The 25154-nt window shown below is 34.2% G+C and overlaps 1 long non-coding RNA gene across 1 annotated transcript; it reads right to left on the bottom strand.

The window, feature by feature from the left end:
• Nucleotides 1-4932: 4932 nt before the first annotated feature.
• Nucleotides 4933-22384, bottom strand: LOC145136509 (uncharacterized). Its single transcript, XR_013720495.1, has 3 exons — nucleotides 22253-22384; nucleotides 20154-20185; nucleotides 4933-5118 (listed from the first exon to the last, which is right to left on the bottom strand). It is a non-coding gene; the product is annotated as an uncharacterized LOC145136509 (long non-coding RNA).
• Nucleotides 22385-25154: the final 2770 nt, after the last annotated feature.

The raw sequence follows: 25154 nt of genomic DNA, 5'->3' as shown, positions 1-25154 counted from the left end.
ACATGTCAAAGCTAGTGGAAGAATAAGTGTTATGCTTGTAAGAATGTAATTATTATGCTAGTGGGAGCACAATTATTACGTTAAGTATTGCGAGTTAGCAATGCTAATTATAGACAGCAAAAGTTTGCAAAGTTGCACAGTTTGAAAAAATTGTTTTGCTATAATTAGAGGAGAGGATACTTATACTTTATTTTAAATCTAAAAGCTTAGATTGAAGTATTAATAAAACTTACTCATGAGTATATATGAATATCTGAAAATTCTACATATGGAAATATTATAACAAGAGACTAGTCAAGCACCATGTCTTTATGTAAGACATTATGAGTCGTGTCCCATATGCTTCCGGTATAGGATCGATTGCATATGCTATAATATTTGTGTGTTCTGAATTTTCCAAATGCCTAGGGCATTAAGAAGGAAAATGGACCAGAACCGTATATGACCAAAGTTGTTAAACAACTGTTAAGGACAATCCAAGGTTCGCCAAATATTGGTTGCTTATGGACAGTTGGAAGTATAGTAATGGATGAACCATATTGACATGATTATGAATGAATAGGATTGTCACATGGCAAATGTGGAGATGTTTCCATAATGGGAGTTGGATATTATGAATCTATATGTAGGTTAGAAACCTTTATGCAAGAAGGATGTTCAAATGAATGTACTTTGAATTTGAGACTTCGCTTCCTTGGAATTGTTTTGTTATCAATCTCCAGTGGAAAGTTTTGTAATATCGTTGGCAAAGTCTCTGTGACTTTGGTACCTCGACAATACAAAATATACATTGCATGATAGTTTAGAATCTAACACATTCTTATAGTACCAAGAATTAGGTATTCTTACACTAAGTAATAAGGATTTGAAATTGTGAAATGAGCATCATTGAAATGTTTTCAATTTATCTATTTCACAAAGTAGGGACCATATATAAACATAGTGTGCATGCTTGGAGCATGGGATAACTATTGTTTTAATTCAAGTATTAAGTTGATTAATCGAAACATTATACAATGAATGATGTGTAATCAATATGGTGATTAAATAAAAGGTGTTTTATTTATATTCAAAAGTTTTGAGACCATATTGGATTCGATTATTCTTGTGTTTCTCCTAAAGTACCTGAAAAAAAAACTAAAATTGTAAGCCAACGCTTAGTGAGTTCTCCTAAAGTACCACCACATAAACATAACAAACAACATCATGCATACAGAGCCTTCATCTTGACTGGACCGTCTCACTGGGCCTTCAGCCTATCTAGACCGCTCTCTGGGCCTTCGACCAGACTGGTCCGCCTCGCAGGCCTTCAGGCCATGCGGATCTCCCTGTGTATCTTGGCCTTCAGCAGAAAGCAAGACCGCCTCAACCCGGTACACCATCACATATCAATAGCTAGCATATACAGGTGGTCATACAGATCTAACAGATCACTACAACATAGCAACATCCTATATACCATGATACAGATCTAACAGATCACTACATCATAGCAATATCCAATATACCAGGATACAGATCTAACATATCACTACAACATAACAACATACGATAAAACGAGGATATCAATCCAATTGGCCAGCCGTGGTGCCTTCGACCCATAAGTACAATGAGGAAAACTCACCTTACAGTCTGACGAATAGTTGATCAATACACTACTCCCAAATACCGGCTCAACCTAAATCCTAAATGTCAAACATTACCCATTCTAAATTAATAACATTTTCCCAAAATACCCTGGGTCAAAACTTGCAAAAATCAACAAGTCAACCGATTCAACATTACCGAGTCAACTCAGCCGAGTCGACTCAGGCTTCATACGTGGAGCATACTCTGGAGGTATGCGGGGCGTACAAGCTTTTCAAGGCGTCGGGGCTAGATCTTCATACGCGCAGTGTACCCTTCGGTACGCCCAACATACACATCAGTCCCCCTCTTAACCCATTAAGAGCTTATTTATTCGACGTAACACGTCCAGTTGCAAATCCAAGGCTAAAATACCATCAAGAGTCATAAAGTTTCCAACTTTATGACTTTACATGTCCATTAAGTGCTTAATACACATCATCTCAACATCTTAATGCCTTAAGACCTTCTATAGCATGCATGGAGTAAAACTAAGTATCAAGACCACATTTTTATGACTTAAGACCCCTCATAAGGTCTGAAAGGATGATTTATTTGGTCAAGAGCATGCCATGCTCAAGAATCACCATATTTGGGAACAAAAGTGCCCTAAAGGAAGAAATGAATAGATCTATAATATAGAGTGATCAAGTTATTGAATTTTTACCTCCAGGAGGTTGCTAGCAAGTGGGGAATCCCAGATCTAAGTTTCTTCCAAGCTTCAAGGTCCTTGCACCAAATTCTCCTTCTTCAAGAACATCAAAAAGGCACACAAATGAGCTCAAAACACTCTTCTCACTTAGGGTTTGCTAGAGGATCGAATTCTCAGATGAGGGCTAATGAGGAAATGGAAAATGAGGCTATAATGATGCTTATATATGGACCAAACCCTAAAAATTAGGGTTTGAACTTTCTCCACGTACGCCCTGCGTACACGGTGTACGCCCAACGTACTAAGGGTCCGCCCTAGTACGCTCAGCGTACACAACATACGCCCAACGTTCTTCCCTTAGCCCAAAATCCCTAAAATGTCATAATAGACCATTTTGCACTCTTTCTTATACTCAGGGACTAAAATGCAATATTTATTCATACATAGGGTTATAACCGAAAATACCTCAATATCGGGATATTACAAACTCGACATTAAATATGACAATCATTGTCCACGTCACATTAGTTGTTCATACCGACAACTGTGTCAACCGAAACACTTGAAATTTGTATACCACAAAGAATGTTTAATTCATTTGGAAGCAGAGAACTATTATAGAGACTGAAAGTGCCAAAGATAGAGACCAATAACGTGAAGAAGAACACCATCTTTAATGAAGTTTGCTCGATGTGTTACGTGAATTTAAAATACAAAAAATTGAAGTAGCTTTTATCTTCAATGAAATCGATTTATCTTGGTAATTAGTTTTTTGTTTTGTTCATATCTGGGTAACTTTTTTTGTACACATCTAGGTAACGAACTTGGTTGGAGTGTTCACATACGACTATTATGACCGACTTATGACTGACTGTAACTTGTTACAGTCGGTCATAATGGTCATTTGTGAATACTTCCAACAAATTCGTTACTTAGATGTGTACAAAAAAAGATATCAAAATGTGAACAAAACGAAAAAATAATTACACTTATAAGTCATTTTCCCTAATTTAATCAAAGTATAACACTTGTCATCATTTCACATGGATATCAGGATAAGCAAAACGAAAATGTAGAAGGATATTAATGTTACATCATTTTCCTTAATCTTCTTCTCGCCCGCTTAACGTTAGGAAATGACGATTATCACTACATATAACCCCTTAATTCATTTTCATATTCAAATAGGTATAAATAATATATCAATATTATACTTTATTTATAGAGAATTAAATAACACGAACTTTGATATATATATATATATATATATATATATATATATATATATATATATATATATATATATATATGATTTAATAACAATTAAATAAGAAAAAAAGAATAGAATAGAATATATATATATATATATATATATATATATATATATATATATATGATATAATAGCAATTGACAAAGAAAAAATAGGATGTTGTGTTGTTTTCTCATGCGGGAGATTGATAGCACTACCCCTCACCTAGAGGCTATGATGTTCCCTTCACCCTCACATATCCCCTGCACCGCATCTTGCGGTGGACATCGGTCTTAGGTACTTTAATTTTATTTCAAATGGTTTGACAAATTAGTTTTTGTTTTTGTTCCACTTGAATACATCATACTTATATTTTGTTCTATTTATATGAAACTAGGTGTAAGACCCGTGTATTACACAGGTTTAATAAAAAAAATTAATATCAACTTATGAAATTAAACAATTATTAAAGTAATACTTTTACATAAATAAGTATGTAATTGGACTCAAAGTACTAAAAATTAGTAATAGCATATTCTAAATAATTGTTATAAATCACAAATTTCCAAATACTTCTTTAAATACAACATTAGATGTGTTATTGGTAATGTTACCGTCATTATCTAAAATTAATATTTTAGATAATTTTATTTTAAAAAAATGTGATATAATTTAAAATTTGAAAGACAAAACACAAAAATATAAGTACAATATAGAAACCTGTATGCTACACGGTTGATAAATTAAAATAACATTGATAATAACATATTCAAACACAAACACACACATAAACACATTGAAAGCACCAATAGTTAACATTCTAATTATCATATCATCTTCTTTTCAAATATATATAAATTAAAATTTGAAAGACAAAACACAAAAATATAAGTACAATATTGAAAATAATACTTTTAAAATATGAAAGAGAAATTATAGTAAATAAGCTCTCCTATTGTGATGATGCAAGAAGTCAAGTTAGTGGGGCAGCCATGTGCCAATACATTTGAAGAAGTGGAGGCATATTTATTTAGGAATAAGACCTCTAACATAAGTCTCCCTGTTTTCTGCATACAATAATCAGGAAAATTAAACATAGTATACGAATTTCATATTTGATTATAAGACTCCATTACCACAAAATATACGAAGTTCATATGCCTTGCTCTTTTCAAGGGCATAAAGGATTTGAAAGCCACTACTACATTTTTTTTGAAAGGCAATATATTAAAAATAAAATTAATTGACCAGCTGGTGGATGCAACAATACAAAGAATTGGTATAGATAAATATAAAAGGGAAAAAAGTAACAATTAATATCAACAAACCAAAGCACAAAGCACAAAAAAAAGACAATGTTTGCTCACTGATCAACAAACAGGAGATAAGAACTAAAGTGTTGAATCCAAACATCACCAGGAAAATCAATAAACCTTGATATCTTTGCATAGCAAGTATGTAAGGTTCTTGTGAAGTCTTGGTTTGTAAACATGGGAAGCACCTGATAAATTTCACCAAAGCCACAAAGCAACACCAGGGGCAATATCGTCAAGTATTGGATCAAACAGTCTTCTCTCGCCAAGGGAGGAACTTTCCGCTTAACAAACATGTAGAGTAACTCTGAGTCTTTAGTTAAAACCATATCAATACCAAAATTGGAGAAAAACACCAAAGCCGCACCAAGGGCAAAATGGTCCAGAATATAATTAAAAGGGAGGAGATGTTTTCAAGTTCTCTACTAAATAGAAGAAACAAAAACCATTATTAATTTTATAATTTTAAAATGTAAAGCATTTAAAACAGCATAAAAAGTACTGAAAACTGCGAAATATTAAGCTATAAAAATTGGTACTGGTATACCCAAAAAAATGATGTGGTGTGTGATAACCATTTTCTTGCAGAACCCATTCAAATATCAAATTATGTTATAACCCGAACCTAGAGATTAGACTTCCATGACCAGAGCATCATTTAGAAAAATCATTATGTTCATTTCATTTTCCCATATATTTAAACTACTTATATTCTCTGGATGCAATTTGTCAAAATAAAGATTTTAGTAGGGAAATATTAAGCTAAAAAGATGATACTGATATACCAAAAAATATTCATTTACCTGGACCGTCCATTCAAGAAAAAAGTTACTAACATGGCAATTAGTAGATCGATTTACTCATAAATATTTACTTTGCTTCAAACCATGCATCTTGTATTGTATTCTTAACATAGTCTTCTTGTATAAATTACAATTAGGATAATTATGGTGTTCAGAAAATAAAACATAAGTTGATATCAATTTTAAAAATACCATAAAATTTTGAAACACAATAGAGAAACAAATCATGTTAGGTTCGACATGCCCCTTGTACAATTCAAACCAATTACCGATGCTTATAACCCGATTGAAGTTTATAAGAAAATCATTTTTCCCCTTGAAAGCTTAGATCGAACCCATCAGAGGACTAATCAAAAATTCAAAAGTGATTCATAAATTGTTAGGGTCGAATTATATTGTAATATGTCGAAGTCTGTTTTTCCCTTCGTATGTTTTGTAAAGTTTATTTACTAAGGTGTATTTCGTACGAAGGTTAATTATAAATGCCTTGGTATTTTTTGTATGCTTTCATTGTTCCTATAAATATGGAACTTTACTAGAGTTAGATAAGAGTCCTTTACAGAACCTGTCTATTTTCTCTGTAAAAGTTGAAAGCGTAAATGAGCCGAAACCAGATCTTATTTACATCGTTTGTTCAATCTGCATTCATTCAACTCTGATTTTGATTAATACTTGATTCCACGATTCTTCAATTGGTATCAGAGCAGGAATCATGATCTGAGATCTAATTTTCATTCTGTTTCAAAAGGTTTTTGAATCAAAATTCTGGTTAAAAAAGTTCCGCATCTTTTGACGTGAAAAAGTTTTCTAGATCTTGAGTTGTGATTCGATTCTGCAACAGATTTGTTGAATCGAGTATTCTACTTTGTTTTTCTGTTCAATTCAGCAATTTGCTTTCAAATTCTCTTTGATTTCTTATAAATTCTCGAAAATTTTCTTCCGTACATCAATGGCGAACTTCAATCTCAACTCGATGACTTCATACTCTCATCTGCTAGGATCTTCAACTAAGATACCTATGCTCATTCCAGAATACTATGATCAGTGGTCTGATCGTATGCAGGATTACTTGAATGGAATCGATGAAGAGCTTTGGACTTGCATCTCAGGGAATGTTACTCTTCCAACGAACCTTAAAACAATTGGATCTTCATCCAGTACTGTGAGTGTGGAAAATCAAAATGATCGTGTGAAGAAACTTGAAAAACGATGCATAAGGGAGTTGCATGGTGCATTGCCTCCGGTGGTGTATAACTATGTCAGAAGTTGTACAACTGCAAAGGAAATCTGGAATAATCTCAAAGAAAAGTTTCAAGGTAGCGAGAAGACGAAAATCAATTCAGTTAAGCAATGTTTGATTGAATTGAAGGATTTCAAGCAAAAAGATGGTGAAACGATTGAAAGTTACTATGATAGGCTGAATGAGCTGATATACAAATGCAATCGTTATGGAATCACAAAGTCTGCCATGGAATTCAATCTCACCTTTGTTATGGGACTTCGTAAAGAATGGAGAAGCGTTAGCATGATGGTGAAAAATCAACAAAGTTTCGACACATCTTCTTTGAATGATTTGTATAATCAACTGAAAACTCATGAAAGTGAAGCGAATGAAATGGCAGAAGAGTCGAAGCTCAATCCGGGAGGTCCATTAGCACTTGTCTCATCAGTGACTGAAAAGGAAACTGTCGAAAAAGATGATTCTGATGATGAAAAAGGATTTATAATGAATTCGGATGATGAGGCAATGGGTTTTTACTCTAACAACCGAGTCAAAAAGTTTTTCAAGAAACCGTTTAATTCGAAGGTGAAGCAAAGTGAAGGAAAAGGAAGTTTCGTGAACAAAGCTGCAGGAGAAGAGAAGAAGAAGTATGAGAAGAATGATGCGAAGGGTGCTGAGGAAAAGAAAGAGAAGAAATTGAAAGGAGATTCTGGTATAGATTTTCACTATTGCAATGGAGTCAATCATTTAGCAAATGATTGTATGCTTCGAAAGAAAGATGAGAAGAAGAATAGAGTGAAGGATGAGGCATATTATGTGGAGAGGTTGGAAGAAATACGTACGAAGTCGAAAAATCTGTCTTTGGTGGCTCAAGGTGAACAGGAGAATGATGGCACATATCAAATCTTGTCTTCGGGCTCCGATGATGAGGAAATGCCTAATCCTATGCATGGGGCAATGTATGCGAAGCTGGAGGAAGATTCAGACGAAGAGGTCAAGGGCCATTGCTTTGTGTCAAAATTTGCTGATAAGTCTCCAATAACAACAAAGGTATGTAACATTCTTCAATCTTTCAATATTCCTTTGAGTGCATATGATTCTGAAATTGTTGCTTTTGATGATACTGTTGCTTATTTCGATAATTTGGTTGTTTCTGCTAGTAATGAAGCTAAGAAATTAAGCAATCAGTTGTTAGAGACACAGAAGAAGTTAGATTCGAAAGTGGTCAAGATAGAATGTTTAGAATTGCAAATAAAAATCATTATATGTGATCGTGATTCGTTGTCTAGTGATGTAAAACTTTTGTTAGCTCAACGAAATATCTACTGCAATTCTGCTAAACGTCTATATGCGAAATTAACTGCATTGCATCATTCGAGTGATATTAGCAAGGATCAACATAGGAAATTATTACCTTTTCTAGCATACGAAAGAGCGAAGGTAGATAATATTTCATATGATTGTGAGAAAAACATTGCTGAGTTTGACAAAATTCCTGATGATAGATATGCTTATGGAATTGTCAAAATCGATGAATGTCTTGATACAAATGAATTGGTTAACATTGTGAATGATACTTTGACAAAATCAAAACAACTCAAAATTTTGAAAAAGACTGAGAATTCGACATCTGATTCTTAATCTAATTTTGCCGATATTGAAGATAACTCTGACAATATTAGCGAAATTAGTGATATTGAGGATGTTGATTATTCTCAGTTGTCTGTCATTAATGTTGCATCAAAATCTAAAGGAAAAGAAAAACTTAAGGATTTGGAAGTTAAGATTGACACTGACAAACCTTCAACTTCAAAAGATTGCAATTTTGAGTTTGTGGATATCCGAGATAGTCAAACGGATAGCAGTGATGATGAAAATGATGATGACGAATCGGACAAAAAGGTCTCTTCAAACAAAGATTCGATAGAAAAATAAATTCCTCGTGTTTTTGTTAATAAAGTATTTGGAGACACTGAAAATTTCGAAAAAATGTTGTCTGAAAAGGGAACCCATTATTTGGAAACAAATCAAGTGGTGTATCCTAATTTCAAGTGTACTGATGATGTTGTCTATCCAAATCAAGTGTTTGTTACAACTGGAAATGTTGAAAACATTAAACCAGAATTCACCAAAATGGTCGAAGATGACAACAAGATGACAACAAATGAAATATTCTTTTTGAATCAAAGCACAGTCGAAAATACCTTAACAAAGAATTCGTATGTTTTTCAAAGACAAAAACCACAACGCAAATGGGTTGAAAAATCAAAAATTGTGAAAGAAGTTACAAAAGAAGTTGTTGTGGAAAAAGATATTATTGTCAAATTAAATTCCAAAGAATTTTGACAAGTTGTCAAAAGAAAAAGCAATTTCAAAAAGACAAGCTCGAAAAACGATTTTTTGGCAGACAATGGAACTTCGAAAACAACAAAATGGATTAAATTTGAAAATAACTGAAAACAAAAAGTCTAAATCTGTTGAAAACAAGTCTTCTCATTCAGAAATTTATTCAGATCTTAAGCAAAATCCCGCTCAAACAAATAAATCTAAATCTGAATTTCAATCAAAAACAAATTTTTCGAAAGTTTCAAACTCATCATTTTCAAGAGATAACAAAAATACATCAAAGAATGTTCAAAATCAATCATCACATCAACGATTTTCTTCTAATCAACAAACAAGGTTTTTTCAGAAACAAAAATCTCCAAATCGATTTTCTTAAAATCGAAGTGTTGGCAACAATGATGGAAGTCGATACGCTATGGAATTTCGACCTAAATCAACTGTTGATTTCTTTCCACAAAAACCGAATTTTCCAAATCCTACAAGAAAACAAAATTTAAAAGTTTCGTACACAAAAGGGTTGTATCGTGACAAAAACATTGATCATTGGCTTGAAGGAAAAGGTCGAAAGTATCAATCAAGGAAATATTCTCAACAACAAATTCACGAAGCTTATGAAAATTATGTGAATTCTTCGTCAACTGAATGCTCGTCATCAAAATATTCGAATGTTTCGGTTAAAACTTGGCAACCGGTTTCGAAAGACAAGCTTGATCATACTCAATCTAAAAAGACGAAGGCATGTGTCAGTGACAATCCCAAACTAACTAAAACTTATGTTTCTGTTTCTTTAAATAATGATGTGGACTTAATTGATAGTCTCAAAACTAAAGTTTGTGATTAGGTTAAAAGTTCTTCATTTCATTCTGTGTTTAAAACTAATTTCCAAGGACCCAAACAGCCTTGGGTACCTAAATTCTTTCATTGATCGCAGGTATTATGTGACGAGCAATATGATGAAAAATGGTATATTGATAGTGGTTGCTCATGTCACATGACTGGACGAAAGGAAAACCTGAGAGATTTTCGTAGCTTGGAGAATGCAGGAGTTGTGAAGTTTGGCAATAATCACAAATGTCAAGTGAAAGGCTATGGTAAAGTCACGAATGGAAAATTCACTGTTAATCGCGTTGCTTATGTCGAAGGTCTTCAACATAACTTGATAAGTGTTTCTCAACTTGTTGTGGGTACTGACAATCAAGTGGTGTTTAAAGAAGAAGGTAGCATCATTTCAAATGTTGAAACTAACGAAGTCTTGCTCAAATCCAAACGACATGGTGACATGTTTACTCTTGATATCAAACCAGTCATCGGGAAACCCTCAGTGTGGTTACTTTCGAAAGCTTCCTATGACATCAGCTGGTTATGGCATCGACGTTTATCGCATTTAAACTTTCGAAACTTAAATAAATTGGTTGTTGATGATCTTGTTCGTGGTTTACCTGTACTAAAATTTGACAATGATACATTGTGTGCAGCTTGTGAACAAGGGAAACAACACAGGAAAGGCCATCCAATTGTAATAGATTCAAAAATTGTCGAACCGTTGGAACTTCTACACATTGACCTTTGTGGACCATCGACTGTTGAAACTCTCAACAAGAAACGGTACATTTTGGTTATTGTTGATGATTTTCACGATTCACTTGGGTATACTTTCGCAGGTTAAAATTTGAATTTGCTCAAACAATGATCGAGTTTATTAAGAAGATCGAAATGAATCTGAAGAAAAATGTTCGAAAGATCAAAAGTGATAATGGATCTGAGTTTAAGAACAATGTGCTGGATTCGTACTTAACAGAAAAAGGAATTTCGCGTAATTTTTCTTCGCCTTATACACCGCAGCAAAATGGTGTGGTTGAACGAAGAAATAGGTCACTTTGTGAAGCAGCAAGAACTATGTTGACATATGCGAATCTTCCTCAATATCTATCGACAGCTTGTTTCACTCAAAATCGATCTTTCATTCATCGTCGTTTCAATATCACTCCGTATGAAATTATCAATAATCGGAAACCTAATGTCAAATTCCTTCATGTTTTTGGTTGCAGGTGTTTTATCATGAATCTTAAAGATAACATTTCAAAATTTCAAGCTAAAGCTGATGAAGACATACTTTTGGGATATTCGCACAATTCGGTTGCATACAGAGTGTTAAATAAGCGAACAAGAAAAATAGAAGAAACTTTCAATCTTACTTTCGACGATTATTATGTCAAACAAGTTGAAAAGCAATTTGAACAAAAACCAATTATTAATGAATCATCTGATGAAACTGAAGATTCAAATTCATCTGATTTTGATTATGATTTAATTTTTGGTATTCCTGATAGGGTTGTGGATGTTGAAGTTCATGCTAATGATAATCATCACTCTGAAACTTCGAAGCATAATGATGACTTGGAAATTTCTCAAAACATCGTAGATGTTAATTCAACAACGAATTCTCTTGGAGAGCACTTGGATTCGAATACTCTGGTTAAGGGGGAGCATTCTTTCGAGAGGGAGAATGGATGATGTTGTTAAGGGGGATCATCTAGTTGAGGGGGAGCATCAAAATGATAATAGTGTTGAGGAGGAAAATGATACAATAAATTTTAATCCAAATGATGATTTTCATGATCTAAATGATAATGTTTCTGTTGTAAGATCTGAAAATGAAGAGATGTACGAAGATGCACCTTTGGAATTTGATCCGGCTTATCCACCGTTAGAGAAATGGACAAAGACTCATCCAATAGATCAAGTCATTGGAAATCCTCAAGATGGAGTATTAACAAGAGCTCAGATTCGTGCGAAGAATGAGGTATTGAATACTCATCAAGAATTATGCATGTTCAATGTTTTCATATCTAAAATTGAACCAAAGACAGTTAAGATGGCAATGGAACACTCGGATTGGATTGTTACAATGCAATCAGAACTGGCTGAATTTGAGAGAAACAAGGTTTGGAGATTAATTCCTAAACCTAAAAATGTTTCGATTGTCGGGTTAAAATGGATTTTCAAAAATAAAACCGACAAAGATGGAAATATTGTACGAAATAAAGCACGTTTAGTTGTAAAAGGATATTCGCAACAAGAAGGAATTGATTTTGAAGAAACCTTTGCCCCTGTTGCAAGACTCGAGGCTGTTCAAATATTTTTAGCATATGCAGCTCATAAGGATTTTGATGTCTATCAAATGGATGTGAAATGTGCCTTTCTCAATGGAGTACTCGAAGAAACTGTTTACGTAGAACAACCTCCAGGTTTCGTAAATGAAATGCATCCAGATCATGTATATATTTTAGATAAAGCTGTATATGGGTTAAAACAAGCACCAAGAGCATGGTATGCAACTCTTACCAGTTTCTTAAACCAGTCGAAATTTAGGCAAGGATCAGTTGACCCCACATTATTTCGAAAGAAAGTTGGATGTCATCTGATGCTTGTTCAAATTTATGTTGACGATATTATTTTTGGCTCTACTGACCCTACTTTGTCTAGAGAATTCGAAAACTTGATGAAAAGCCAATTTGAAATGAGCATGATGGGTAAAATCAATAATTTTCTTGGCTTAAACATATGTCAAAACAGAGAAGGCATATTCATCAATCAAGAGAAATATACAAGGAATTTGCTCGAAAAGTTTGGAATGACAAATAGCACGAAGTTACGAGTACCAATGGCTGTTGGCACAAGGGTAACACCTTCGTTAGAATCGCCTGCGGTTGATCTTACTTTATACAGAAGCATGATAGGTTCATTACTTTATCTTACTATAAGTAGACCTGATATCATGTTTTCTGTATTTAATTGTGCTATGTATCAAGCAAATCCTAGAGAACCACATTTAACAGCTGTGAAGAATATCTTTCGTTATCTCAAGGGAACAATTTCGTTAGGATTGTGATATCCTTCGAAAACAGGATTTTTCATTCAGGCATTTTCAGATGCAGATCTAGGAGGGTGTACATTGGATCGAAAAAGTACAAGTGGTGGTTGTCAATTTTTGGATGGAAAGTTGGTTAGTTGGCAGTCGAAGAAGCAAACGTGTGTTTTGATTTCTACTGCTGAAGCCGAATATGTACCAGCTGCTGCTTGTACATCACAAATTATTTGGATTCAAAGTCAGTTGAGGGATTATGCAGTGAATATGAAAAATATTCCATTGTACTGTGATTCTCAAAGTTCTATACGCATTTGTCATAATCCAGTACAACATTCGAAAACTAAACATATAGCTCTTTGTTATCACTTTATCAAAGATCATGTGGAAGATGGAAACATTGAAGTTCATTTTGTAAAAACAACTGATCAGCTTGCTGATATTTTTACAAAAGCTTTGGATGAAAAATCGCTTGTTCGAATTTTGACAGGTTTGGGAATGATTGAAAGGAGTTCAGTTCCAGGACGGATTTCGAATGTATAGCAAAGGCATGTTATATAAATGTGTCGATTCAGAGGCAATAAGACGCCACTCAGTGGTTACTGTTCATAGTCAACGCTTTGACACGCTTCGAATTCGACAATTTGCACGATGGTTGTGTGGTACAAATTTTCGTTAGTTTGTTAAACTTTCGTAAGAGTGGCGAATTGTAAACTACAAAAAGACTTTCTTTTCGTTTTGTTGTTTTCTTTTCGAAAAATCAAAAACTACAAAAAGACTTTCTTTTCGTTTTGTTGTTATCTTTTCAAAAAATCAAAACTCCAAAAAGATTTTCTTTTGTTAATTGTTTCATTTTTCAAAAACATTCACAAAAACTCAAAAATATTTTTTTTGGAAATATCAAAAATATCAAAAAGATTTTTGTTATTCTCTTTGTTTCTTTTTCATTATGCAGATAACACGGACATTTTTTCAAGGGTCATGCTTATGTTTCTAAGGGAAGGTAAACTTTCGTCAACTATGTACTAGTTAGGTTGTCCCTAGAAGCATGCTGCAGCATGTTGACCCAAGGATCTGTAGACTTAATGTGTGTTTAAGAAAGCCTTAATGAAATTTTTCATACAAAAAATTTCTTCCCAAGTCAGGCTTATATTCACATTAGTCGATTGAGCTACCTTACTTTTCTCACATGAGTTAAGAGTTATCTGTTTTGTCCAAAAATAACAGAGGTACAATTCGTTCTTCATAACCACTCTTGTTCATCAGAAAATTTCTTACACTTGCACACACGAAGACATATATCCAAGAGGTCTTTGATTCAACCCATCAAGATTTAGATATATCAAAATTCTGTGTTAGTGATCTAACATCATGAGGCCGTGATGAAAGTGAAACCCAACTTCATAGCTTAATAAGGTATTGACGGGGAACTATGTTCCAGATTTGACGAAACATTTGTTTCAGTACCATTTTTCGAAACTCAAAATCATATTCTATTATTCTACGCGATCTTGATCAAACTATCGAAACCCACGATGTTTGTTACCCAACAGGATCCAGAACAAATCTTTTTTATGAATATGATTTCTGTATGAGTTTCATTTGCTTTCAAAGTTACTATCAACATATTTCAAAGCATACTTGTCACTAACTACACTGGTCAAACAAGTAATTTCTGTTACAATTACTCACCTTATGTTTAGGATGATATGTAACGAAATTTTAAACCACCCAATAAGCCTAACAAAAGAAGCCCTTCGATAATTCTCTACAAGTATTCGATTGTAATTCACGGGAACATATACAAGCAGTTGATTATCTCTCTTGATAATTAATGAAGTAACCTTTGCCCGGGGTTTCTCTGCTTTTGTGTCGAAATTTTTGACATCACAGATCCAAATTTTCGTTAATTTGTTTCTTATCTTTTCTTTGGCAGACATCACACACGAAATCCTTGAGGTTCTGAGTACTACCAACTAAGGCTGATGATTTCGACAGTCTAGCACATGACTTCGTCTCTAAACCCAAAGACGAAAGAGCTTACCCTCCATCCGAAGGTTGATGACGGTTACTATTCCTTGAGGTGACACGAACAGACTGAGGGAGGAGACGTTTCCTGGTTTCAAGGCAATGTGACAGTTACTTTTTGACGCATGGCAACTTTATTGGCAGACTGGTGCGACTTTTAAGGTGCCATGTCAGATCTCATTCAATGCCTATCCCGCGGTTTCAATTCAAATTAAGGGTTACATATAAAAAGGGCATTTACGGGTCCTTTATCTTTTTAGGCACACAAAAGAACTCAAATACCCAAATTCTCTCTGTTCTTCAAAGTTTCTAAACCCTAATCATGGCTGGCGTTGATTCTACTTCTCACACAACTGAAGACATCACTTCTCAACCGATCATGAAGATTCAAAGCACCAATTATCAAGTGGAAGCAGATGTGTCTTTGTATCCAGAAGAATTGAAGATGCTAATTGTCGCATTGAAGAGTTATGTTCTTTCCAAGGCGATGTTCAATTCTTTCTCAGTTCCTCTTTCATGTCTTTCTCAGGCAGGATCCACTGCTCCTTATAGCAAAGCAATGGATATCATCACCTTTCAACTGGTGAATGACAAGAAAATCCGTTTGTCAAAGAAGATCTTTTGTCAGATTCTGGATATTCCTAATTCTCAACTTGTTACTGATCTTTCTTATGCACAAGTTATTCATATGTTTAATGAGATGGTCATCAACCCCCACTCACAAAGATCAGTGATTTCAAGAAATCAGCCCTGCCAACGGTATGGAATTTCTTGTTTGGAATTTTTCTTCGATGCTTGACAGGTCGAAGTGTTGGCTTAGACAAAGGTCGCATGGAGGTTTATGCGATGGTGGCAGGATTGTATTATGATATCTCTGTCGACTACTCTACTCAACTTTGGAAGGAATTTCAAAAGAGTTTCGAAAACACGAATGTGGTTCAAGGCATTTCGTGTGCTAGGTATTGGAGCTTAATCCTTGGTTATTTCTATGATAAAGAAGGAATTGATGTTCCTGCTGATGAAGAAAAGGCAGAGTTTCTGAAGTATCACTTCCCAAAGGAAGTTTCGGATGATATGGAGGTATTCACACACATTGCTCGGATTCCTGATGCAATGTTAAAGAGGGTTGAGCCAACAAATTCAATGTTAGTTGAGTATTTGAAAACCATTAATCCAGATGTTGAGACAGGAAAATTATTGTCGAAAGAAGAAGCTGGTCCTTCTAAAAAGTCTAAACGTTCTAAAAAGGATGCACAAGCTACACCAGATAAGCTAGTGCATGAATCAACGAAGTCTCCAAAGAAGCCTGAGACGGCTGAAGTGCATGTCTCGACTGTTGTCATCAAACCAGTGGAACCTGTTGATGATACTGTAGTGGCAGAGAAAATTCCTTCGAAAACTGGTGTTTTTCGTCATTTGAAGAAAAGGTCTAGGGGTTCCAGAAAATCTTCTGATGTTGGATCAAAATTTTCTCCTTCTAATGTTCGTAAACCACAACTGTCACATCAAGGAGTTATTTTTCGAGAGGTTCCAGCTCCAGTCTCGCCTCTATCCAAGAAACGAAGAGCTGAAGATGTGGCCAAACATATTTCAAAGAAGAAGAAAAGACAAAGAAAGTTGGTTATTCAAGAGGCATCTTCTGAAGAAGAAATTGTTCCTGAAATACCAGAACCAGTTGTTTCACAATCTATATATACTCCTGAGAAGAAAATAGTCATACCACCCGAAGTCTCGTTAACTGAATCACATACTGAGGAGGTTCGAACTTCAGGCATTGTTACACACGTATCTGATACGGATGTAAATGTCAACATGGGTGAGGGAGAGTCGAAAAAAGAGGATGCACCTACTAATCAAGGTATTCCAGTATCTTCAAAACCAGACAGTTTCGTGTCTTTACCACCTTTTATTCTTCTGAATACTACAAATTCCCCAACTTTTGAAACCATTCTTAATCAACCCTTTACCACTCTTTTTCCATCTCAATCTACTGATTCTCTCAAAATTAATTCACTTGTTCAACCTTCACCTGTTGTTGACGCTGATACTGATAATGAAGGTTTTGGAGGTGCCTTTGAAGATTTACAGTTTGATGATGAAGAATATCACTTCCCTAATCATATGTTGATGACGATGAAACAATTCAAGATTCTTAACCAGAAGTTGAATTCTATTCTTCAATCACAAGCAGATTTGGGGAGTCATTCGTCTGTATCTCATCCGGAAGTTGATAATATGTTGAAAACATTCGAAGGAAAAGTGGTAAGTAAAGTCTCTGGAATGGTCCGAAATTCAGAGATTCGTCTGTTGGAAAAGATTGATCACAATGATCAAAATGATGAATTACGGGTCAATTCTCTCAATTCGATGTTCAGAGGGGAAGTGAAAGAATTCAAGCATTTGATAAAAGAACGACATGTACTATTCGTTCAAGATATCACGAAGGTGAGGGAAGATGTAAATTTGCAAATCCAAGAACTTCGACAGGATATGCAAAAAGAAATCTCAATCGTACAACGTGATTATGCTTTGATCAATCAGAAAATTGACATTATTTGTGATGCTGTTACCAAATATGTCAAACTGTACGAAGAATTGCATCCTCAACTTACTCAATTCTCGACCAAGGAAAATCAAAGCTTTGTGGAAGTGCTTAATTCGCTGAAGGAGCTTAAAGAGTTAACTGTTAAATCGGTTTCTTCTCCATTAATTACTCCGGACTTTTTGTCTCAAAAGTTTGTTCACTTTGAAGCGATTTTGCAAAAATAACTTGCTCGCCTTTCTCATATTTCTAGCCTTCTTCCGAAGAATGCCCCACCTGTTTTCACAGGGGTGCAAGGGGGAGAAAAGAAGGATGGTAGTACGAAGGCTAGTGGTGAAGATTTGCATGTAGATGCAAAGGTTGTTAGAAAGGTGTTCTCCATGAAGGTTCCAATAGCAAAACCATTTGTGTCTACTGCTGAGCCAGTTATATCGACTGTTGTAACAACAATGCCAGTGACAACGAAGCTAATTTCAAAATCAATTTCCAAAGGAATTGTGATTGGAGAAGGAGGCAGCAGTTCGAAGCCTAAGGAAAGTGTTGATAAATCCTCTGTAAAAGACAAAGGCAAAATTGTTATGGTCGAAAAGTCAAAGGAAGAAAAGAAAGCTGAAGCGGAAGCTGAGATTGAAAAGCTTTGAATTGTACAAAGCATTATGCGACTTCGTGCAAATGATCCACCTGGGATGAACAAGGGTGATCCTTCAAAGCATTACAATTATGAGACAATAGAGTCGAAAGTTGCATATAATCATATGTATGCTTTCGAAAAGAAGCCAAAGAGAAGCTATGATGTTCTCAACACTGATATGTGTCAATTAGATTTTCCCATCATTGAAATGATGTTCATCATGGCTCAGTACAAAATTGTTGAGAAATTTGACAATGATGATGAGTATACATACATGAAGATCAGATTTCATGTTGTACTTGGAAAACTTCCAGAGGAGATTTGGTCTCTGGTGAAGATAAAGAAGGTGATAAGCATAAAGCAAGATGTGTTGTTCGAAAATATGATGCAGAATCTTCGTTTTATTGTTTCGAGGGCGAATGGGCATGTGTGTGATTTTTCAGTAGCTGATTTTCCCTTAATGAACTTGTATGATCTAATACAAGTTGCATTTTTACTAAAGGATAAAGACGCTTCATATCTTCGAGAAACTGATCCTGAAGTTTTTCGACTTGGGTTGGCTCACATCAAGATTTTCATTGACAACTATTATGAGTGTTTAGCACTTACTGATGTTGAGTTAGATACAGCAAAGGGATTGACTGTAAAAGTACCAATGGAACTTCCTTTAACTCAACCTGAGTTGAAGAAGTATACTGACAGAGAAATATGTTTGAAACCATTTGGTATGGTATTTGCTGGGAAAGATAAAAATGGGAAGGCGAAAAGATTCTTGTTTCAAGCTTCCGAAGTGGAAAGATATACAACATCCCAATATATGAATTTCATTGTTCGTATGAATAGCTGCAAGAAGAATAATGAAGGAGATAAGAAGGAACTGAAGAAGATAATCTCGTGGTACACTGAGATTCGAAGAGTTATGTTGTATGCTATACAGATACTCTTGAACTGACGAAGGTCGACATTATTACAAAGGGGGAGATTGTTAGGGTCGAATTATATTGTAATATGTCGAAGTCTGTTTTTCCCTTCGTATGTTTTGTAAAGTTTATTTACTAAGGTGTATTTCATACGAAGCTTAATTGTAAATGCCTTAGTATTTTTTGTATGCTTTCACTGTTCCTATAAATATGGAACTTTACTAGAGTTAGATAAGAGTCCTTTACAGAACCTGTCTATTTTCTCTGTAAAAGTTGAAAGCGTAAATGAGCAGAAAGCAGATCTTATTTACATCGTTTGTTCAATCTGCATTCATTCAACTCTGATTTTGATTAATACCTGAATCCACGATTCTTCAATCTAATTGGGTTCGAGGACTACATTGGCTTTGTGAGGAAGATGAAGAATATTGATTGGAGAGAAATTGAAGTGCTGAGTGTTTGTAGATGGTGGTGGCAGAGGTGTATTAGTAATTCATTAAAAGCACGAATTGAGCCCTACCTATAGATTCAATTTTGGATACGATTTGGTCATTGATTTCTGGAGATGTAGAGAGAAATTGACCCAACTACATAGACATATCTATTAAAACCTTCAAAAGTAGTATAACGATTGAGTGCCAAATTGATTACCCCCATACCACCATATCAGTAATGTGCCATCAATTTGAGGTTATTCATGGTGGGGATTAGGGTTCGATTAAAAACTCTACAAAATTCAAATACCTAAAAAAAATTAAGAATCATGAGCAATGTAGAAAAAAGAGGTGGTTTCTCTTGTAAGAACGATTCATGGAAAAAAAGGATCAAAATTGGGCTAATAATCAAAGATTCAGAGAGATTTCATAAATCTCAAAATCAAAAAAGTTTTGTGGATAGAAAACAGAAGGAATTCAAAAATCAAAATTAATATAGATGGAGAGAAAATACATACCTACTCCTGAAGTCCATAACCAGTAGAAAAATCTACAAAAAAAAAAGAAGAAGAATACTGTAGTGATCAAAATTTGTGGTCTTGGAGAAAAAAAATGAAGATTTCAAAAGAGGATGACAACATTAATATAGCTAGCTATGGCTTGGCGTATATAATGGAGATTTGGTTTCCAAAACCGAAGGAGAAATTAGAGGAGGAAGAGGCGTGATAAGGGGTGATTGAAGAATGATTTCAGTATTTTTTTTTATTTGATTTTGAATTTGAATAGAAAGAGAAGACGAAATCAAAGTGGAATGATCAAGAAAAAAGGAAGCTAAGATGCCAGAAGGATACTTTCGATCTCATGGGTAAAGTCAGAAATTCACATTGGTTATTTGAGCAGGAAAATTAGATGGGAGGGTTCTCAGTGATTGCCACGTGTCAATTTAGTACTTATTTATTAGATTAGGGGATTTAAATAATATTTTGATTAACTACCTATTTAAAATATAAAGTTCAAAATTATTTAATTATTATTATTATTTCAAATTATTTACCAGATAAGCTTCAAATTATTTAACTAGAAATAGAGAGGAGGCCACTCTGGGGAAAATTAAGTAAAAGGCTTGTTAGGAAATTCATGAAAAGGTCTAGTCAAATAGCGTGTTTTGGTTAGATAATTTGGCAAGCGAGAGGTATTAGAGCGTGTTAATATCTTTCAGTACCAACTTAGAATAGTAATCACAAATTACATCAAGTCATAATCAGGTTAAATGACAACATTGAGAACTAGAACTGGAAGCACTTTTACAACTTGTTTACAAATCCATTTCATTTTCTGCACGTTTCAAAGTTGATGGTTATTTTCATTATTTGACTTTTGTAAACAAATCCCCCTTTGTGACCAAAGTACCTTGCGCAAAGAGGTATAGACTTTTATCCCGTGTCTCTGTGGTTCGACCCTACTTGCCTTGTACTACCTTTTTAGTGTATTAAAGCAGTGTATTTGGAGTTTGTTGTACCCCTATTATTTGTTGGGTTTGACACGCCTAACAAATAGTTTAATTTAATAAATGTATTCAAAGTGTATACTTTATTAACTTGTATGGTATCTATAAAGGTATTGTACCTAATGTGGATGGATCAATTTATTAACGGAAGATAATGTGAATGACAAAGTGGCTTTTGCTTTTATAAAACTTGTTTTTGTTCTCTTAAGATAGAGAAAATGAATTAGAATGGTACCAAATTTTATAATTGTATAAAAAAACTATAGAACCTATTTGTGTACACGTATCACCAGCTAACTATAGCTTTCGTACACGTATGATCATTACACTGTATATATATTTCTTTCTCAAAAAATGTCCTTGTGTTACCGGTAATAATCGGTCACTAGCCACATGACGTGCCATGTGGCTACTGACATGAAATTTATTGTTTATTATATACGCATTATGTCGTTAAGCTTGTTTTGTATATATTTTACCATTAAACTTTTTTTATACATATCTTACCATTAATCTTAAATAATTTGTTCAAAAAATACATATTATTACATACATATAAAATATTTCTACAAATAACCTCCAATATTTCAATGTATAAATACTTATTTTTACATACGTATAAAGTATGTTTACAATAATTACGTGTTTTTGTGCATAAATAGACAATTTCGTGTTAAAATACATATTTTCACATTTGAAAACTATAGTGTGGTCATGTAGTACCCCTTATTACATTTAAATATATAAATACTCAATTATCCAAATTATGGTGACTTTATACTACATGATTAGACTATTAGTTTAATTGCGGCTTAGATATTGGATAATTGAGTATTTATGTATTTATATATTTAATTGAACTAACTTCAATTAAAATAATGAATAATTGAGTATTTACGTATTTATACACCAAAATGTAATAATATTTACTACATGAACAGAATATGGTTTTCAATATCAAAATATGTATCTTTTTGATCATAAACAAAATGAATAATCAAACTGAAAACACCGGAAGCATTCAAAACATAGACACTTATGATTAAACTTTAGATTATTATTCTTTCTGATAATAGTAACACTTATCCTAGAAGAAGGTTTAAAACTTACCTTTAACATTTTTCCAGAATGTTAAGGACCCAAACCAGAATCCCTCTGATAGGAATGCACCATTTGTTCGCTAAGAAAGTAAGAACCGTAATTATGAAAGTTGGAGGATTTCGACCAAAAGAAACATGAAGGTTTCTATGGTTTGTTGAATTAAAGAGGAAAGGAGGAGGAGACGGCTCTAAAGGCCAAATTTTTGGGGTTTTGGTGGTGCATCCTTATCAATTCTGAATTTAAACCAAGGATATATTATTTTAATCTTTGGTATTAATCCTTTTATAATTCTCTATTAATTATTCCAAATGATAAATATAATTTTTTATCAATAATTAACTTATTTTTACAAATAAATTTTAATTATTCATTAACACTTAAATAATTAATATAGTAATTAGCTTGGGTTAAATGGGTAATCCATACAGGCTCATATAAATCAACTTGTGTTAACATGTTGTGTAGTGATCATATCTCTAATGGTATTACACTGAAATGTCAATTTATACACAAAAAAATATTATTGTAAATATAGTTTGTACATACGTAAAAATATGGACTTATACATTGAAATAGTTTGAGCTTATTTGTAGAATACTTTATATGTAACGTCCCCATTTTTAACATAACTTTTTTATTTTTATTTATTCAAAATATTCATTTGCATCAGAGTATTTATTATATTATGCAGAAACATGATTACAAATGCGTGTATGTACAATTGAGCCATGCACTTCTCACGAGTCAATGAATTTCCTTAAAACATTTATAACAACTCGATAAACGCTAGACTTAGTGAGTTCCCCCAATATACCATATACCACAATACACATACATGCATACAAATAATATGCATATCTTGGACTTACACCCTACACGCCATTTCGTCGTCAACATGGGTCTACAAGTACTTACGACCTACATGTCATTTCGTTAACACGTGTTAATGTGTACATACGGCCTACATGCCATTTCAATAACACGTGGGCTATAGCCTCCTGACCTCTTTTTCGTTCCGCTATCATCCCCTAACTAATTCGCAATAACTTTTAAGCATATCAACAATCATGCACATAAATATTACATATTCGGCTCTACTAATACAGGCATATAGAAGCAATACTATGGGCTCTACACTACTGATTCCTATATCCTAACATACATGAATATATACTGGAATACATAATATAGTGAGATATACTCACCTGGACAGTTGCTCTGGCAACTAAAACCAATCTACTGACGATTCAGCTAACGATAACGTATCCGACGAGTATTAACTTATAATAATACAACTTATTAATCCCTATGGAAATATGGTGAGGAATTCTAGATCTTTCACCAAGCCTAGTGAATACCGATATTTCCATGAAATAAGGATTAGCCAGACAAGACAGTTGGGAGGCAATATCATTTAGACATATAGCTTTTCTGAAATCCAACAACCAAGCCAACGTGACCATTCTAGACACCTCTCCCACAAGTAGATCGATCAGTACTATATATATATATATATATATATATATATATATATATATATATATACATATATATAACAACGACTATGAATTTAAGTTAAATTGAAAGCAAATGAGTGTAGCTTAACTTACCGAGGGTTTCTAGCAAAAACCGGGATTTGTGCTGGCAGAACTTCGATACCGAGAGCCGAGCTTAGATGCCTAGTGTCACAACTAGCATTTTAGCTAGGGAATTTTGCTTTCATGTAAACATCAACTCTTGTAAGACTTGTAATCTAAGCGGATATCATGTACTGTGCTCAATCAAAAACATCCATTTAAATCAAAACTCCAGAGTGAAGTCCAAAACCTAACTTAATACATCTCATATACTCAACTATGAGTTTGATACCCTAATAACCTGGTTCAAACTTAGTATGGACCAGGATCCCCTTATTGGGCCTAATGGGCCAGCAAACCTTTCATTTGATGATTTTGGGCTCTAATTGGACCCACATTCGTCAAACCATAGCAATTGGGCCATGTTGGGCCTAAAACAACTCACTTTGTTATAATGGGCCATGATGGGCCGTGAACCACCCTATTGAACCATGATGGGCCGTAAACCTTTCTTCTCATTTTGATTGGGCCGTAAAACCCATCCCTTCACCACCTTTGGGCCGTGAACCCATAAGAAGGGCCCAATGGGCCGAGAACCTTCATGATGGGCCTATGATCCCGAAAATGTTCAATAAGGGCCCAAAATTTTCCTTCTCTTTTTCTTTTCCCCCTCATTATCGGCCCATATATATATATATATATATATATACATAAAAAAAGGAAAACAATAGGATAATTTGAGGTGCCACCTCATATTTACCTTGTGGATTTCCATGCAAATTATCCCACAAATATCTATGTAATCTCATTTATCCATGCAACCATCACATCTCATTTCACTCCTCTCTTCCCCCCTATTCTTCATATTCTCGGCCAAGGGTCTCCCACCACCACCTTCACTCTCAATTCTAGTTACTTCAAACACACTCTAGCACAAGAAATCCTCTCCTTCAACCTCCAAATTCTTGAGAATTTTAAGGGTGCATCAAAGACTCTCCATCAAGCTCATACATCCTTGGTAAGTCATTGTGAAACTCTATAACTTTTGATTCAAGTTACTCTAGAAATCTCTTCTTAACCCACATCATTTCATGGTCCATACTCTAGATCCACCTTAGGTTTGAAATCTACTCAAGAAGCTTGCTAAGGGCCGAGATCTTTCCATTTCTTCATCAAAAACCGAAATCTCCAAAGCAAAGTGAGTTCATACCCTCTGTTTTCGGTTTTTACTATGTTTTGGGGAAAAATACAGGTTGTTTTGTGTAGATCTATGTGTGTAGGCATGATTTTGTGTGTTTTTCATGATATATGTGTGGTTATGTGTTATTAATTCC

The sequence above is a fragment of the Lactuca virosa genome, chromosome 9 (genome assembly GCF_052849685.1).
Source record: "Lactuca virosa cultivar CGN04683 chromosome 9, Lactuca_virosa_CGN04683_v6, whole genome shotgun sequence".
Lineage (NCBI taxonomy): Eukaryota > Viridiplantae > Streptophyta > Magnoliopsida > Asterales > Asteraceae > Lactuca > Lactuca virosa.
This window is presented reverse-complemented; position numbering and strand designations above follow the sequence as displayed.